Below are 20,063 nucleotides of genomic sequence, written 5' to 3' on the forward strand. Positions count from 1 at the left end.
TCTACTCGACCATGAACGACCTGCAATAAGAGATGATGAGGTAAGTGCGGTCCTTCGGGACCCAGATAAATGGAACACCTTAAATAGTCTGGCTGACTCAGTGTCAATGACACTGCTTGATATTTCCAAAAATCAACATCCTACTGCCAGAACAAGAATACAGACAGAGACAGAACCTCAACACATAACTTGGGAAGATACAAGCTCTGACAGTGACACAGACAATAGTACAGATATGGATTAATTCTGACGGAAGGTGTTGATCAATACTATATGGATGTAGACACTGAAGGTTCCCAGCTTTGTCTTATAGAGCATCAGAGATCTTATTGGACACTCATGCAGATTCCCCTTCCTGGCTCGCAACCTTGTCGCTTGTCTTACTACATATTCTGGACTTACATGTATTAATTTAAGTAATTTTATATTTAATTTATCATAATTTAAACTTCCATGCAACTTACTTTTGATTTGTCTATATAGTTTTCTAGCTCTTATGATATATTAATATTGTTATTCTGTCTTTGTAATCTAATTTTTATTGTCACATAGAGGAATCTAGTTTATGGTCAGTCTACAGGCACATACATAGCCTTCACATTCAGGAGTTGCATGTGAGAGAAATCAGATATTTCTTTTCTTAACTCTAAGTATAATCATATTCCTTTTATTAATTATATTAAATTTGATATTCACCTATTTCTAAAAATTGTTAATTAGTATGTTATCTCATACTTTCTCTAATTTTTCCTGTATCTAAGATTGTGTATGCAAGTTATCTTAATATTTATTATGCTACCATGTTTCATGTAAAATCCTAATATCACTAATAATCTTACATAGATGAATTTAGCCCACTTTAAATTTTGGGCATATGTGTAAATTGTACTCTAAAAATGTAGCAGCGAGAACCCGGTTCTCTGTAGACACCTTATAGTTTAGAATTTCTTTTTTCCTTTGTTTTCTTTTATGTATATTTCTTTTTATATTTTATTTGCTACTTTTTATATTTAAATAATTATATTATTTTTATCAATTAGCTTGCAGATAAACGTCACACATTGTAATAATTAGTGTACGAACACACAGAGCAACAGCCAGGGCAGAAACATTAGAAAAGGTCCGCCTCCACGTGGCAGGGACGGTAACGGAATTCGGACTTGTCAAGCTGACATAACTTGCAAGGAGCCATTTCGGCTAAGAGACCAAATACTGCCTGGCTTGTTACTTGTTTTAAGTAGCACACGGCCCACCTTAGTAACCCAGGTGGTGGGCTACTCTGTAGTGTTTAAATGTAATAATGTAATCACTGTAAAGACGTTGTCACAAATGATAGATCGGCAAGGACTCAGTAGATTTGTTCGGCAGTGGAAGGAGAGGTTGCTCTAGGTGTTCGATGGATCGCTCTTGTAGAGTTCGCATGGTTTTCTCTATACGATTTTTACCACAATCATGGAACTTTGTAAATTCCGACATTTCGTGGCAGTACATCGTCCTTAGCACTTGTCTGAAAAGTCGCCTTTCTGGCCTACGGAGGAACGCAACTGTATCAGAATTTGGACAGTGTTCAACGTGAGAATCACTAAGTTGATGGCTGCTTATTGATAAATCTACTCGCACTCGGTTTAACGTCACCTGCTCATATTCTACTGTGCAGCAACGCTGTCGGAAACTTTTGGCAATTCCTTGCGGCTTAAACGGCCCAATCTTTGCTTAGTTTCTACGCATGGCGGTAAATTACGTCCAGTTAGGATGAGGTCGTTGGCTTTCCTATGTGCAGAAATTGGTTCACCCTTGATGATGTGATCTACGAATGTAGAAGTGGCGAAATACGAGCCCCCCATCGGTACCGGAGAATACCAGATCCACAACTCCTGACGGCTATCATATCTTCATTCGTTGTCGTATATTCCACGATAGTTGATGATACGTGGATTAGTTTTTTTGTTTAGTGTGGTTTTTAACTCTATAAATAACAAGAAAATATTTGGGGGAACATTTGTTTCCTTGGCCTGCATTCGAAACAAGTTGGTGCTGTAGACTCCGACCACTTTATGATTTCTCACATTCCGCACAAGTACATGTCACTCGTCTGCGAGATATCACTCGCCTTGCGAGCGGTAGATATCAACTTTTGTCTTATCTCAGGCGGTTCAGATACTTTGACAGGCGTTAGACAATTTCCATCAAACCGAGGTGCTCTCAACGAGGAAGCTTTTACACTAGCTTCTCGTCCGTGTTCGGTGTGTTTCAGATTTTCTGCAGGAAGATGGTGATGTTTCGGTGTTTCATTATGCTGTTTGTATAACTGGGTGGAATGGCTGCGTGCTGTAGGTTCCAGTCGCGCAATTCATTACTATTCTATTAGCGGTTCTTGTGTTCCAGTTGTATTTTGAAGCAATGTTCATTCGGAGTAGCTTCATAAGTTGTCAGTTTGCAATGGGAATTCGTTATTCTACCTGTGAATATAAATGTCTTGAAATATCTATCTCTCACAAAAAAGTATAAGAAATATTTTGTAACTGTCACTATTGATTTCATCAACTAATCACATGACTCATGAACTTGTACTTCACTTGTGCCTATGATTTTTACTGTCTATGTGGGGCTAGCAGTTGTGCACTACTCTTTCGAGCACTACGAAATTCACTTCTCTCATGTTTCATACGCAAAATTAATTTTCCTTTGCACACAAATCTCTCCACGTGGCTATGTTCATTTCCGTTGGGACAAAGTAGCCTTACGGTATCTAGCCCCATTTTCGAGTGCAGTTCGTTTTGAAAGAAAGGCACTTAATCACTTTACAGATCATGCACCAGATATTTTTTGTAATATTTTTCAGCAATGGGGTATGGACCTCATGAGACAGTTCCTAGGACACATCTTGGAGTAGTAGTTTTGTAACATTCACGGCCGCCACAGCTCAATGTATAGTAATTTTTAAATGACAGCTACAAGATATGGCAAGCACATTTGTCCTGGACAGATATAACCTATAAGGAAGTGTTCATTATATTTCTGATCTTTGTTCAGGCAGCATCTAATAAAAACACCGATTTTACGCTTGCGAAGGTATCTGCATTTTATGACATTGCGTTTACCAGGTTCCGTGATTGAAAATAGAGTATGATGATAATAGTGAAACTTCTTCAGAATTTGGTATGAGGTTTCAGTTAACGTTACAAGACGGTGCAGACATTCACATCTAAAACAGCGTAACAAGTAAGATGGGCTGAATTATTTCGCAGTGTCTCGCCTTCACACTAGACAAAAAAATTGCAGAGCCGTCTTCAAAATACGCACTTCTGCAGTGGTCAATGCATTTGCAAGCTACACCCGCCGATACTGTGCCAAAAATCTTCCCACACCTTCACATCCCTCTTCAGATGAGGATGTTACTTTTTTTCTGGTGGCTTGTGTCGTCTTCCCCATGACGTCGAACAAACCATACATCACAGCTGAGACGTACCTACTGAATGAAATTAAATTTTATATAGTTTTAAGCTATGCTGATAGAAGATTTTACGAATTATTCAGCTTATCTAAATAATATTCAGAGTCCCTCCCAGACTGCCCATCTCTGTTCACATGCAAATCTTGTTTACGTGTATAATGACTAGACTGATCTGGAAAAGGGGTGGAAGGGCTAAAACCATACAAACCCAAAAATCACTTAAAAAGAGCAAAGAACAAATCCAACAGAACGCTATAGAGACATATATCAAACGATTCCGTTTGATCAGAGGGTTACCAAACTGATATTGTACTTCTTCTAGGCTAAGTATTACGTGAGTTATAGACTTACCTTTGTCGGTTTTTCAATTGATAATAACGGAAACTACGTGTCGTAATTAAGACTTGTTATCATACTAGGAATTTTGACCTGGTGCTTCGTCTGAAGTACCTCAATCGCATCGAAAGGTCTTAGTGAAAACGTATCAAGATGATGATGAGCGTATCTCTGTCCAGTGGTACCCATAAAGCTGTTACGTCACTGAGAATAAGAGTTGGTGCAGGTTTTAAGTCGATGTCTATAATGGTAACATAGTTTTAAAAAGGAAACCAAAGCGAATATTTGAATTATATAGTGAGTGTCGTTATAGTAACTATAAATAAAATTAATAACATTGGTAGAGAAGAAGAAACTCAAACAACTATATTTTAGGCAAAAGTGTCTTACGTCACATTAGAACCCAGAGTTATTTCTTAGGATATTAGCTTGTACTTCTGAAGTTTTCACCTGAAACTATGGTTTAGATCCAAGTACAAAGCTTGCAATCGGTCTCTGATTTTGAAATGAGGTGCAGGCTCAACAGAATTATATCATAATGTACGATGATCATTGATCAGTACGAAAAACTGTATGGAATTTTAGTGTACTAAAACTTGTAATACACTATGGCCGTAGAAATCGTCTTTTTCCTTAAGGGGGAGGACGTAACGGAAAATGTAAACATTTAGTTAAAAAAGCATTACAGCCATATTTATTACCGCAAAAATCTAAAACGTAGCATGTGAAAAACAAAAGAGCTGTGTTTTAACAGGAAGATATAATAAAATATGAAGGATTAATACATTGTCAGAAATATGAATTTGTAATGGTTTTATTGTCTTTTCTGTAAAAAGCCATAACTCAAATTCTAATCATGCAATTAATCTGATAATTTTATGGTAGTGTCCTGAGAAGGTTATAAACCCACTGAACTGCAGTTATTAATTTATGGTACAAATTGTATAATTAACAGAGTTTTTAATTTTGCACATCCAAAATTAACTTTGTTTTTCTACATGCAATCATCTAAAAATCAGAACGTAATAGCAAGATCTCTTATTTTTTATTTCCTGGGAGACAGCAACACGTTGCGAACAGTTGCCGAAAATGTCGTAATATTAGCGCATATACTTTTTGAGAAAGGTTTCTAATACCATAAAAAGTGTAAAACAGAGAAAATAAGGTTCAGACATTTCCGTCTCGTACTTCCACATGTAATAAGCTTCCCTCAGTTTTAAAATTCTCCATACTGGTAAACCTCATCCTCCAGGTTTCTCTTCTCTCCTCTTCGAATGTGCCTCGCCTGTATCTGCAGGTAAGACACTTATTAGCTTTCTTGACATCTGTATCTACATACATATTCCGCAATCCACCATACGGTACGTGGCGGAGGGTGCCTCGTACCACAACTAGCATCTTCTCTCCCTGTTCCACTCCCAAACAGAACAAGGGGAAAATGACTGCCTGTATGCCTCTGCACGAGCCCTAATCTCTCTTATCTTTGTGGTCTTTCCGCGAAATGTAAGTTGGCGGCAGTAAAACTGTACTCCAGTCAGCGTAAAATGCTGGTTCTCTAAATTTTCTCAGTAGCGATTCACGAAAAGCTCGCCTCCTTTCTCCAGAGACTCCCACCCGAGTTCCTGAAGCATTTCCGTAACCCTTGCGTGATGATCAAACCTACCAGTTACAAATCTAGCAGCTCGCCTCTGAATTGCTTCTATGTCCTCCCCCAATCCGACCTGATAGGGATACCAAACGTTCGAGCAGTACTCAAGAATAGGTCGTATTAGTGTTTTATAAGCGGTCTCCTTTACAGATGAACCACATCTTCCCAAAATTCTGCCAATGAACCGAAGACGACTATCCGCCTTCCCCACAACTGCCATTACATGTTTGTCCCACTTCATATCGCTCTGCGATGTTGCGCCCAAATATTTAACCGACGTGACTGTGTCAGGCGCTACACTACTAATGGAGTTTTCAAGCATTACGGGATTATTTTTCCTATTCATCTGCATTAATTTAAATTTATCTATATTTAGAGTTAGCTGCTATTCTTTTACACCAATCACAAATCCTGCCCAAGTCATCTTGTATCCTCCTACAGTCACTCAACGATGACACCTTCCACTATACCGCAGCGTCATCAGCAGACAGTCGCACATTGCTATCCACCCTATCCAAAAGATCATTTACGTAGATAGAAAACAACAGCGGACCTACCACGCTTCCCTGGGGCACTCCAGATGATACCCTCACCTCCGATGAACACTCGCCATCGAGGACAACGTTCTGGCTTCTATTACTTAAGAAGTCTTCGAGCCACTCACATATTTGGGAACCAATCCCATATGCTCGTACCCTAGTTAGGAGTCTGCAGTGGGGCACCGAGTCAAACGCTTTCCGGAAGTCAACGAATATGGCATCCGTGTGATACCCTTCATCCATGGTTCGCAAGATATCATGTGAAAAAAGGGCGAGTTGCGTTTCGCAGCAGCGATGCTTTCTAAAGCCGTGCTGATGCATGGACAGCAACTTCTCTGTCTCAAGGAAATTCATTGTATTCGAACTGAGAATAAGTTCGAGAATCCTGAAACAAACCGATGTTAAGGATATTGGTCTGTAATTTTGAGGATCCGTCCTTCTACCCTTCTTATATACAGGCGTCACCTGCGCTTTTTTCCAGTCGCTCGGGACTTTACATTGGGCAAGAGATTCGCGATAAATGCAAGTTAAGTAAGGAGCCAATGCAGTAGATTACTCTCTGTAAAACCGAATTGGAATCCCATCAGGATCTGGTGATTTATTTATTTTTAACCCATTGAGCTGCTTCACAATCCCAGGGATGTCTATCACTATGTCCTCCATACGGGAATCTGTACGAGACTCAAACGGCGGTATGTTTGTACGATCCTCCTGCGTGAATGATTTCTCAAATGCTACATTTAAAATTTCAGCTTTCGTTTTTCTGTCTTCCGTTGCCAGGCCAGACTGATCAGTGAGTGACTGAATGGAAGCCTTCGACCCGCTTACCGATTTTACGTAAGGCTAGAATTTCCATTGGTTTTCAGCAAGATGTTTTGCTAAGGTATGACGGTGGTAGTGGTTGTATGCTTCGCACACCGCTCCTTTTACAGCAGCACGAATCTCTACTAGCTTTTGCCTGTCCTCATTCTCCCGATCTCTCTTGTACCGCGAGTGGCCGGCCAGAGTGGCCGAGCGGTTCTAGGCGCTACAATCTGGAACCGCACGACCGCTACGGTCGCAGGTTCGAATCCTGCCTCGGGTATGGATGTGTGTGATGCCCTTAGGTTAGTTAGGTTTAAGTAGTTCTAAGTTCTAGGGGACTGATGACCTAAGAAGTTAAGTCCCATAGTGCTCAGAGCCATTTGGACCATTTTGTACCGCGAGTGCAACTGTCTTTGCTTTCTGAGCGTTCTCTGAATTGCGCTGTTAAACCACGGTGGGCCTTTTCCGTCCGTAACCCATTTTTTCGGCACATAATTCTACAATGCGAGATTTACAATGTGTTTAAAATTTGTCCATAATTCTTCCGCGTCCATCGTCCATCGTAGCTGGAGTCGATTCGTTTACTAAGTGGGATGCTAACAACTGGTTATCTGCTCTATCTAGTAATAATACTACTCTAGCCTTCTTGACCGACTTTTTAACTTTCGTAACCATAGTCGTAATGACAACATCATGATCACTAATCCCTGTCTCAACATTGACACCGTCGATGAGGTCTGGTCTGTTCGTGGCTACCAGATCTAAAATACTTCCATTGCACGTTGCCTGTCGATTTAGCTGCTGAAGACAGTTTTCGGATTATGTTTTCAAAAGTAATTCACACAACGGCTTGTATGTACCACCTGTAATGAATCCATAGACATCCCAGTAGGTAGGTTGAAGTCGCCTCCGACTAATATAGCATGATCCGGGTACTTCTGCGACACAGAGAGTAGACTCCCTTTGAATGATTCTAGAACTGTGACGGTGGAACCTGGTGGCCGGTAATAACACCCAACAATTAACTTTATTTCTCCTAGCCCTGTTAAACGTGTCCATGTAACTTGACAATCACACTCTACTTCTACCTCAATAGACAAAATATTTTTGTCACCTGCAATGAAGACACCACCTCCTATGCTGTCTAATCTGTCTTTCCGATACACGTTCAAACCCTAACTAAACATTTCAGAACTTCCTATCTCAGGGTTTAGCCAGGTCTCAGTCCCGAGAAGAATTTGCGCGCCACACGCTTCATGGAGGGCAGTAAATTCAGGAACTTTATTCCGAACAATGTGAAAATTTACTGCTTGTATCTTGATAGCTGAAGTGTCTTTACACTGAACGCGTCCTTATTTCATTGCCTGCACGTCGAATGGTGAGTGTTCATCCGGACACCTCGCATTACTGCGTAGCCTAAAAAAAAACATGTAAACGCCACAAGTACTCTGCTACCCAAGTAGCCGCTTCCTTTGCGTAGTGCACCCCTGACCTATCTAGGGGCGTCCTATAATCCCCCACCCAATAGCGCAAGTCTAGAAATCTGCAGCTAAGACCGTCACAGTTGCGAAGCCTCTGGTTGAGACCCTCCACTCGGCTCCAAACCAAACGACCCCGATCCACTCTGGGAACGGTGCTGCAAATAGAGAGCTCTGCTTGCACCCTCATGCAAGGCCAGCGGTCTTCACCAAATCCACCAGCCGCCTGTACGAACTGAGGATCGCCTCAGAACCCAAGCGACAGGCATCATTGGTGTCGACGTGGGCAACTGCTTGCAGACAACTGCACCCTGTACGCTCGATAGCTCTTGACCCTGCTCTCGTCGGTGGTGCAAAATGCTTTTGTTGTAAATACACCAGGACGTGCACCAGCTCTCTTCAGCACTTCAATTATGCCACTATTTTCGTTATTCTAACATAAAACTGAATGATATACACCTGTTTTGAGTACTTCAAGTCCACACAATTTCCTTTTTAAGCATCTAATCCAAATTAAATTACCGAAGTCCTTCCCTATATAACCGATGCAACTCCGTACAGAGATGTGTGACCCGTTTTCATCCAGGTCCCAACTACAGACAAACATAGGTCAGTAACATTTGTAGGAGATAAACTGTCATTAATATCTACACCAGGATCTATTTCTTTTCGGTTTATTTCCACCAATTCCTCTACTGCTTTCATCACAGAACTTTTCGCAGTATCGCACACAGCATCAGACATTTCTTTATCTGTTTTTTCAAACCTTGCACAAGGTAGAGGCGTTTTTAGAAAACAACAAAATAAATTACCATCTACCCTGCCCTGTCAAAGGCATCTCAGAGCATATATAAGCCTAAAATTGCTTTCATAGGTAGCAGTGTTAGTTATTTTTGGTTGAGAAAATAAAAATTCATAGCTAAACGAATTAAAAATTAATTTAAAATCACAAGTTAGTCCAACTCTTATTTTTTCAGCAACAGTCATGCATTCCTTATTTTTTACAGCTTACACATGAAAACCTCATAGCCTGGCAGAGAAGCTCTAAAGCAATCAGTCTGAATCCAGTGGAATCCATACCAACATCATTCACGCACCTGTACAATTCTCCTCCCCAAGTTTTGATGCTGAAACGGAGAGCTTTATGTTCTTCATTTTGAGCCGCTTCCTCTTTTTTGTTGGTAAACCGATTTCCATGAAATCTCCGTTTCCTAAACTCAGTTTTGCCACCACCCATTGTGCATAAATCTTGACTTCCACGTAAAACTTTGCGAATTCAACCTTCCACCTACAAATACGGGTTACTATTGTCAAGACGTAAATAAACCTCATGCACGAAAGTTTTCAGCAAAGATAAAGATGTCAGCCAGAGATATAGATGTTAACCAAAGATATCGGAAGAAAATAGTCTTCACACTGACGAAAATTCCACTGAAGAAAGGTGTTTCCCAAATGTCGGAAAAGGTGGGAGTGATCGCCAGTGCAGAGCTAAACAGTTTCATGATTTAAAGCTTCTATTACGATGAAATTGACACACAACGTAGATTAAACTGTGTAGATGAAGAAAATAATGTTTTTGAAAAATCGATTTTTTGGACCAAAATCCATTACATAGCCGTTTAAGTATAGCCTCAGAGGAAACAAAAGAGGTAATACGAATGAATCGCAACATGACAGATGAAAAAATGTGTTTTTGAGAGAAATTGAAAGTCTTAATCACCGTGTAATTCTGTGACTTAAACGTAGATGAAAAGTAAATGGTATAAACGAGTGTATAAAAATCTAATGCATTATTATGCGATGTTTGGTCAAATACATTTCAAAATATTTCCAATTACACGGAAGTAGAATAGTTAAAGTCGTTTTCCACTCAATCATTCCATCTGAGAGATTCAGCTCATCCTTATTTTCCAATGAATCGAATGCCACTCGATTTCCGAAACAACGTCATTCGATCTACACTCTCTCAAACTTTTGCACAACAGTTGTGTGTTGAAAGATAGTAGTACAAAAAACATAAACGTTGACAAGGATTGCATCGGAAACATGTACAGAGAAAAAAGAATTTATTGATGAATATAGTGAACTGAAATGTTATATTTATAGGAATGAAACTTCTCAACTGTTATTGTTATTATCGCTCCCTCAACTTATGACACTATGGGGACGTTAAAAATGCAACACTTCTGTTACGCAGATTAGTGGTAGATGGAAGCTAACATTCTTATCTTTCTACGAAATTTTAAGAAATAGGTTTCATGTTTTCAACGATGAATAAAGCTTACTCATCAAGGCTTTGGCCAGCGTACTGCTGATGCTATCACTAAATGTACATATTTTGCTCTGTGGGGATGAGCCTGTATCCCACCAAGATCTTTCCTTGAAAAGAAAGAAATGAGTGTGATCTATGACAGATGACAGATCTGTATGGTCGAGAGGAAAGTGTTCAGCAAACGACAGAAGTGTCGTGAAGCATTGGGGCAGGTTAATAAAAAATACACTCCAGTGAGCATTAAAATAAAAAGCTATTTTAATCGAAATGTGCATTATCCAAGGGTCAGAAAGAAGACGTTATGGATATTCAGAAGGATACTGACAATCCGTACATGTCTATTTTGTGTGGCAGGTATGAATTGAACGTGAAATAACTGAATTTATCAAGTGTTTACATACTTTCAGCCTTGTCTTACGGCACTATGATACTTGTCGCTCTCAAAGTGTCAGTCGGATTTTTCGTCAACTGCATCACACACAATTGAACTGACTCTGTCACGTGCAGACTAGAGGGGGGATAAATATGCACTTTAAGCTGAGATAAAAACATTTCAGTTCTATCAGACTCGGGGGGAAAAACTTGCGAAATCAAATTTAACAGAATGGACACTGTCCTCAGAAGAGGTTATTAGATAGTATGAAACAGTAATACTTTGTTCTGCAGGTATTTGCCCGGTGTGTAGCCCAGTATGTAAGAAAGTAAAACTGTTCAGACAGGAAGAGAACAGAAGCTTTTAAAATGTGCTGCTCTAGAAGAATCCAGAAGATTAGATGAGAAAACTAATAAACAGGTACTAAATGTAACAGAAAGAAATGTAAAGTTGCGATCGGCTGATAGGACACTTAACGTAATTTTGTCACAGATAGACATGGATGGAGACAGTGGCTGTTATATAGAATAAATTGTTGATGGTGAACAGCAACCAGCCACCAATTCGTTTTAGGTTACTTTACTAAAAAAGTACCGTTACCGGCTTCGAATTTTTACAGTTCATCATCAGATGGTTTTTTCATGCATTTATCAATATAGATTATACACTGATATCCTGAGAGTTGCCCTAGGATAAACAATAATTTACAAATTACTAATTTGTATCCAAAATGATTGCGCTACATGTTTGTGTTGGAATGCAACTTACGTGGAATGTCCATTTGGCGCATTTGTATTAGTAGTTTTCTTGCAGTTAAGTATATTCACGAGGATATCTATATTTCCACAGTCACAAATGTTGCACTGCAATGCACATTTTGCCAAGATGTTTTCGAATACTGTGGAGAAGTTCCGCTGGGAAGCCCTTACGTATCGTCCATACAGTCTCGTCCTCTCAACGTGCTACTTTCATGCCTGTGGATCACTCAAGAAAGTAAACTGTGGTCGTCGATTTACTTCCGATAAATAAGTACATGACTCTGTACAAACATAGTTCCGTAGGTTAAAGCGAACATTACTCCACCAAGACATTGACCGTCTTGTGTCAGAATGGGACACGTTTATCAACAGTTACGGTGATTACTTTCGAAGTAATGAACAGTTTCCGCACGCTTTCCATGTGTACCGTTTTCTTTTTATTGTCCCTTAAATGTTGCGCAGCACGACCATTATGTGTCACTCACGCCCATGACTAAGACAGGACATGTTGAAAATAATGTGCATCTAAACCAAAAAATAATAATATTATCATATGTGATGTATCATATCCCATAACATTAGCTTTCGGTTCTTCTTCTCTTACGCTTGTTCCATTATGCATTTTTCACTTACAAGGTGCTAGTGTTAGATTTTTCTGCTTCACAATTGTTCCATCTCTTCTTACCGGGTGTCAAAATATCACTTGGATAGGAAACAGAGAGTCACACGTTTTTTCGAACACTTCTCCCCTTACTTAGAATTACAACTACAGCTCTACAATTCACCATAATAACGGACAGACATGTTTTACCGATGCTGACGGTAGTAATTTTTGAGGACGTGTGGGCTGTAGCGCCTCCAATTTCACAACGGCTGATCTAAGTACCTCTCTGGTCTTCAAACTACTGCTATAAAATCCTTTTACGACCGATAGTATTCTCAGTCGACACATAAATTGAATTTTACCAATTATTAACAGTAACTACTACGACGGCGACACCACAAACCACAGAACTAGCAGTTCCTGGTGATAACTTGAGCAACGGTTGGCATTTTGCCAACAAGAAGGCAGGAGACGTTTAAACAAGGGTATTCTGGACTGCAAGTACGATCCCTTTATCTGCTCGCCCGATAAAGAAATCTCTCATACATTGCCACATTGCTATTCATTTTCTTCTAGCCCTCCATCGTCAGAAAAAGAGATTTACTTTCATAACCTTAGTCAACTGCAATTTGTTTCAGAGGCCATACTTTCTCGCATTGTGAAGAGACTTCTATTAGCCACCACAACCACTGAAATATCACTGGGTACAAGCAATGTAGTTTCCACTAAGTCATGCATAAATATTTCTTGTTCTTTTTTTTCACTAAACCTATTCCATCAGACACTACTGAATTATTTTCTGTAATTCTCTTCGTATTTTTGTAAGAATTACAGGTTCAGGGCTATGAATAAGAGGCTATCAGAAAAATGGCATGTTATTTCTTTAAATTTCCCTACTATTTTTTACGCATTTAGTGAGATACTGGAATCATTGTAATAATAAAAAACGATACTACAAGGAATAAATTTCATAAATTTGTTGTTTGGTAGGTTGCGAAGGTCGACACCAAAGGTTCACAGATTACCTAAGCCTCGATTTTTTTATACCTTGATATTTCACAAATTTTTCACTAACGAACCTGAGTTTCTCTATATTTTGATATTTCACTAACTTCTGTGTGTATCGGCAAGCGTCCCATCATTTCATACCTGACGTTTTCAATAGACTTTTGCATCATATTTCTTGGCTGCCTTAGTAAATCATCATTATTCAGCGTTGTTTACAGGATACGTCTTTCTCTTTTCTTGATCTTTTCCTCAATTGTATTGATCGGTGATTCTTCTCAATATTAAACAAAAAAAAAAAAAAAAAAAAACGTGACACAGCAGTTCACAGCAACTAAATTCAGGTAGCTTTTAAACATTCTCATGGTCCGTGTTGCAGTGGGAATATTACTACGGTGGAAAGCCAGTCATACAGAATCAATTCAGCAGTTTCAGCATCAGAAGGTTTTAAAACCACTTGTTGTAGGACATCTATAGCGTTAGGAGATGTTCGCTGTATTTATGTTATTTGCATAGCTCCAGAGGGCCCTGGCTGCAGCAGTATGGCTGCCACTCATTATCCATTGGTAAATATATTTGAGAAGCGTATGCATTCACTTAGATGGTGATGGTGGTGAAACGCCTGTCGTAATGATGATGAAGTAGGCTGTGGTATTATAATCGATGAAAAAAAATGGTTCAAATGGCTCTGAGCACTATGGGACTTAACATCTATGGTCATCAGTCTCCTAGAACTTAGAACTACTTAAACCTAACTAACCTAAGGACAGCACACAACACCCAGCCATCACGAAGCAGAGAAAATCCCTGACCCCGCCGGGAATCGAACCCGGGAACCCGGCCGTGGGAAGCGAGAACGCTACCGCACGACGACGAGATGCGGGCTAATCGATGAAGGTCAATGAGAAGTGGCCGGTCCTGATCGTTCAACATTCAAGCACGTGACTAAAAACTGAAAGGTCACGGGACTGAATCCTTCTGAATCAACGCAAAATTTTGTCTTCCATTTATCTATCGTTCGCCTCCCAATAAGAGTCTCCAGTATGGACACATGGTTCGGTTTCTACCTTAAACTGACGGTCCTCTTCCCAGTATGAATAGTTATGGTAGGTTATGCATACATAGTAGTAGCAGTAGTGGCCTTTTTCATGCGTAGGTCTCTTTTCAGAAGGATATAGGACATGTCAAAGTATTTACAAATTTAGACCAATTTAAAATAAGCTAATTCGTATACACATACGTTTACAGACTTCTACTTAGATACAATCATTAGATTTACTTGTGGTATAAATACTTTTTTACAAATTATTTGATAATTTAATGCCACACTGTTTACTCGTATCTCACTATCAGTCACTGCACACACTATACACACGTTATTTCATGACACTACACACTCAAACGCACACACAGTGGTGATCCCTGGGCCATTTTCTGTACTGCAACTTCCCATTTGCTGTTCTGGAAATCTGAGTCAGAATCCCTCTGTAATGAGTGATATGTTGAGCTCAGAAAGAGGAAAAGGTGTTATTACTATGCTACGCATAGCTTGGAGGTTAGGTTTTCTATAAAATGAAAAAGAAGGAAAAAAACATAGTGTGAAGGAGTTATGTTGAATGTTGAGTGTTTTACAATCATTATCATTATCTATTTGTATAACTTTTTTATCAAACCTATACTCCATTTTATCTTAGCAATCCTTCAATTATTAAATGTACTGCACAACAGATACTTTTTAGCTGCCTTTTTAAATAAGTGTATTTTTGCAATTTCTTTAATCTCTTTTGGTAATTTTTCGTAGAGTTTTATTCCTTGGTGAAAAATACTGGTTTGTGTTTTATGTTTATTTTTTCTTGGTAAATGTAAGTTGAGTCTAGCTCTTATTCGAAGGTCATGATGGACAGAGCTGTTCGTGCAGTAATTACCAATGTTATTTTTATGTACACAACTGACTGGTAAATAAATTCATCTGGACCAGTGTTTTAAACAGATCTTTACAATGAACTCGACTAGTATTTTTGGTTATTATTCTTATTGATCTTTTTCTGGAGTTTGAAAACTGTGTTCATATTTTCCGCATTTGTTCCCAAAAAAATAATGTCATAGCTAAGAACTGAGTGTACATATGAATAGTATTGTAACACACCTGGGAGTATGAATGATGGGGGTCCCTTCAAACCGTTTGTCGTTTGTTGACCGTGCGCCATGTCCACACTACGTACCTGATAATCCCGCGGCTGTCGTATTGTTCTTCTGCACACTGCTGCTGGCTTGCTTGAAATTATGTATCTAAATATGCAAGGGGGTTTAGGGGTGGTACTCGACATTAAACATAACACTGCCCTACATCTATGATGAACAACTAAATTCCTAAACGATAAGAACATCGCAGTTTGCACTGTTTACGCTCTAAGTCATAAGTGTTGGCTCAAATGGCTCTGAGCACTATGGGACTTAACTTCTGTGGTCATCAGTCCCGTCGAACTTAGAACTACTTAAACCTAACTAACCTAAGGACATCACACACATCCATGACCGAGGCAGGATTCGAACCTGCAACCGTAGCAGTCGCGCGGTTCCGGACTGAGCGCCTAGAACCGCTCGGCCACCGCGGCCGGCAATCATAAGTGTCTATGCCAATTAACATATTGATTATTATATGTCCACATTATCACCTGGACAAGCGTGCGCGTAACCAACACGACACGTGTGATTGTTAATGATGCGGAAGCCGAATGATCGAACGAAAGTTCTTAAGCTCGTCTTGCATACACAGATATCTGGTACCAGTCCTCCTTGACGCTGGTAATAATGTAACACAGTTCAAAAAGTTAAATTCTTATTTCTCACTTGTACGAGCGTGCGCGTAACCGTTGCAGCACGGCTGATTGTTGATGATGCGGAACACGATGACCGAACGCACGTTCTCAGGCTCGCAACAGGAAACTGGCACTTGAATGCTCTTTCGTGTGGTAAATAGTATTACTGATTCACATTAGTTTATTCTGGGAGATTGAGGACCGCACGGAAGATTGATGCTGTACGGTACGATACGCAACGAGTGGATACTTAAACACGTTACTGCGGCACTGCTTATATTTAATAACTTCTTAGCGCCCCTTTTCACCGAATCCAAATCCATGTTTCATCACTTCATTATAACAGCACTTGTAGCATCACTGGAACTTCCATAAAAAAATGGTTCAAATGGCTCTGAGCACTATGGTACTTAACATCTGTGGTCATCAGTCCCCTAGAACTTAGAACTACTTAAACCTAACTAACCTAAGGACATCACACACATCCATGCCCGAGGCAGGATTCAAACCTGCGACCGTAGCAGTCGCGCGGTTCCGGACTGAGCCCCTAGAACTAACTTCCAAAATATTGCCTCTCCGACGCAGAGCTACCCGCAACACAACACAACTTCGTGTCCCGTACTCGACTCTGCAAAATGTAGCCGTCTGCAAAAATACTCTGCAATCAGAACCAGAAATATGACAATAAGCTTAAAGTATACAACTAAAAGAGACTGCATGTTATACACTGATGACGGGCTTATAAGGGCATAACATGCTGATAACACTCTGTTTGCAAGTACCTTTGTGTGTACATACCACTTCAACTGAGAGTCAATATTCATTCCTATAAATGTTGCATTTGTTACAGTCTATAGAGGCGCCATCTACATTTAATTTTCCCTCTTCAATCTGAAATTCATGGCATTAGTTTTCTTTATGTTCAATGTCACTTTATTGCTTATTGACAAATCGTAAACTTTCTTGAGAGTTTCATTTGCTTTCTCTGTAAGGAGTTTCTAAGTGACTATAATATTGCTGTCATCAGCGAAGAGAAATTTTTTACCATGAGTGACAATACCGGGAAAGTCATTGATGTATAGCAGGAATAGTATTGGTCCTAATATGCTACGCTGCGGAACCCCTATATTAATGCATTTTTGTTTGATAAGTGTTTTACTAAATGTTTGGATCTATTTGAAGTACGTGTTATCTCTACTTTTTGTACACTATCTCCTATGTACGATCGAAACATGTCATTAGCTATCCCTTATATTCCTAATGCTTGTAATTTATTTAATAGAATCTTGTGGTCGACTCTATCAAAGGTCTTAGAAAGATCCAAAAATATGCCTGTGACACACTTATCATTGTCAAGAGCATCAGTTTCTACTTCTATGTGAATTCTGCTATGGCTGACTCCTTATTTTTGCCACTTCGGAAACCAAACTGTGATTTGCTTAAAAGGTTGAATTTATAATGGTGACTGCTGGGAAATGGGCCGGTAATTTCTTATGTCATCTGAATTACCTTTCTTAAGCAAAGGTACAACTCTTGACCTGTTTTAACTGCTCTAGAAATGTCCTTGATGTGAAGATTTCATTTATCATATTTTTAAGGGGCCTTGTATAATCTCTATGCATTGTTTCAGTACACACATTGGTACTTCATCAAAGACTACTGACTTTTAATTTTTTAGTTTTTGAAAAGTATTATTGACTTCATTCTCTGTGGCTCGAAGTAACATCAGTGTATTTAGTGCAACATTATTTACAGGTGTTATATTTGTTTTGGAGAATTTTTGCTGTACCTTCCTTGCAGTATTTGAAAAATGCCCGTTTACATAGTTTGCTAATTGTTTAGATCATTTATTACCTTATTTCCGTCCCTTGGCAGTATGTTATTCAGCGTTTGCCTCTCCGTGTTTCCATTTTTATAACATATCAGACAGCTTTGATTTTATTCTCTGCATTATACACACATAAAAAAAAAACGTTGATTCACCTCGGTTCCGAGCGTTCCGGAACCTGTACAGAAAATAAGAATAGAGGTCAACATAAACATTATATACGTCCTTTTTATTGCTAATGAAAACAACACATCGCATGTTGTACCACCATACAGCAAGACTTTCAGAAGTGGTGGTCGAGATTGCTGTACACACCGGTACCTGTAATACCCAGTAGCACGTCCTCTTGCATTGATGCATACCTGTATTAGTCGTGGCATACTATCCACAAGTTCATCAAGGCACTGTTGGTCCAGACTGTCCCACTCCTCAACGGAGATTCGGGGTAGATCCCTCAGAATGGTTGGGGGGTCACGTCGTCCTTAAACAGCACTTTTCAATCTATCCCAGGCATGTTGGATAGTATTCATGTCTGGAGAACATGCTGACCACTCGAGTCGAGCGATGTCGTTATGCTGAAGGAATTGATCCCCAAGATGTGCACGATGGGGGCGAGAGTGGTCGTCCATGACGCGAATGCCTCGCCAATATGCTGCCGATATGATTGCACTAGCGGTAGGAGGATGGCATTCATGTATCGTACAGCCGTTACGGAGCCTCCCATCACCAACAGTGGCGTACGTGTGCCCTACATAATTCCTTCCCAAAACAACAGGGAACCTCCATCTTTCTGCACTCGCTGGACAGTGTGTCTAAGGCGTTCAGCCTCACAGGGCTGCCTTCAAACACGTCTCCTCCGATTGTGTGGTTGAAGGCATATCCGACACTCATCGGTGAAGAGGACGTGATGCCAATCCTGAGCGGTCCATTCGGCATGTTGTTGGGCCCATCTTTACCGCGCTTGCATGGTGTCGTGGTTGCAAAGAGGGACCTCACCATGGATGTCGGGAGTGAAGTTGCGCATCAAGCAGTCTATTGCGCAAAGGTTGAGCCGTAACAGGATGTCCTGGCTGCACGAAAAGCAGTATTCAATATGGTTTCGTTGGTGTCAGGGTTTCTCAGAGCCATAATCCTTACGTAGAGCTCATCCACTGTAGTGATAGCCCTTGGGTGGGCTGAACGAGGAATGTCATCGACAGTTCCTGTCATTCTGTATCTCCTCCATGTTCGAACAACATCGCTTTGGTTCACTGAGAGACACCTAAACACCTCTCTTGTTGAGAGCCTTTCCTGGCACAAAGTAACAATGCGGGCGCGATCGAAGCGTCTATGCATGGTTGAACTACAGACATCACGAACCATGTACCTCCTTTCTGGTCGAATGACTGGAACTGATCCGCTGTCAGAGCCCCTCCGTCTAATAGGTGCTGCTCAAGCATGGATGTTTTCATCTTTTGGAGGGTTTAGTGACATCTCTGAGCTGTCAAAGGGACTGTGTGTGTGATACAAGATCCGCAGTGAACGTCCATCTTCAGGAGTTCTGTGAACTGCGGTGAAGGAAAACTTCTTTGATGGGTGTTTATTATTTTGCCATTAAATAACTTTTTTGCAGAAATCAGCGTCTACCTATAGATCTTTTTGTATCTATGATAGAAATTTAAGAATTCTTGCTCATTGCGACTCATTTTCATGGAACTGAGGTGTTTGTTTGGGAGGACTTCTTAATACTTGCTGTTATCCATCTGTTTTTGTGAGATGTTGATACAGACATGCATACTTTGGAAATGCCTTTCCAAAGTTCAATTTGAATAATGTGGAGAATTTAGAGAATTTCATGTTCACATTGGTTTCCTTATACACTTCATCCCAGCTTAATTTGGCTAGTTATTTTGAAAAATCTTTTATTTTGATTTCTGATAGATTGCCTTTGTAGGCTTGTAATTTAGGGAATGGATCGACGCCTGATTTTATTGTTGTTGTTTGAGAGAGATGGTCTCTTAGTCCGAGATCTTTTACAGCTACATCACATTTTTCCCTGTCCATATTTGTGGCCATATGGTCAGTTACTGATGCAGCCATTGTAGTAACCCTTGTTGCTCTATTGACCAAGAGGGACATGCCAAAACTTTCAAGGATATTTATGAG

This window comes from Schistocerca piceifrons, chromosome 3 (genome assembly GCF_021461385.2).
Source record: "Schistocerca piceifrons isolate TAMUIC-IGC-003096 chromosome 3, iqSchPice1.1, whole genome shotgun sequence".
Classification (NCBI taxonomy): Eukaryota; Metazoa; Arthropoda; class Insecta; order Orthoptera; family Acrididae; genus Schistocerca; species Schistocerca piceifrons.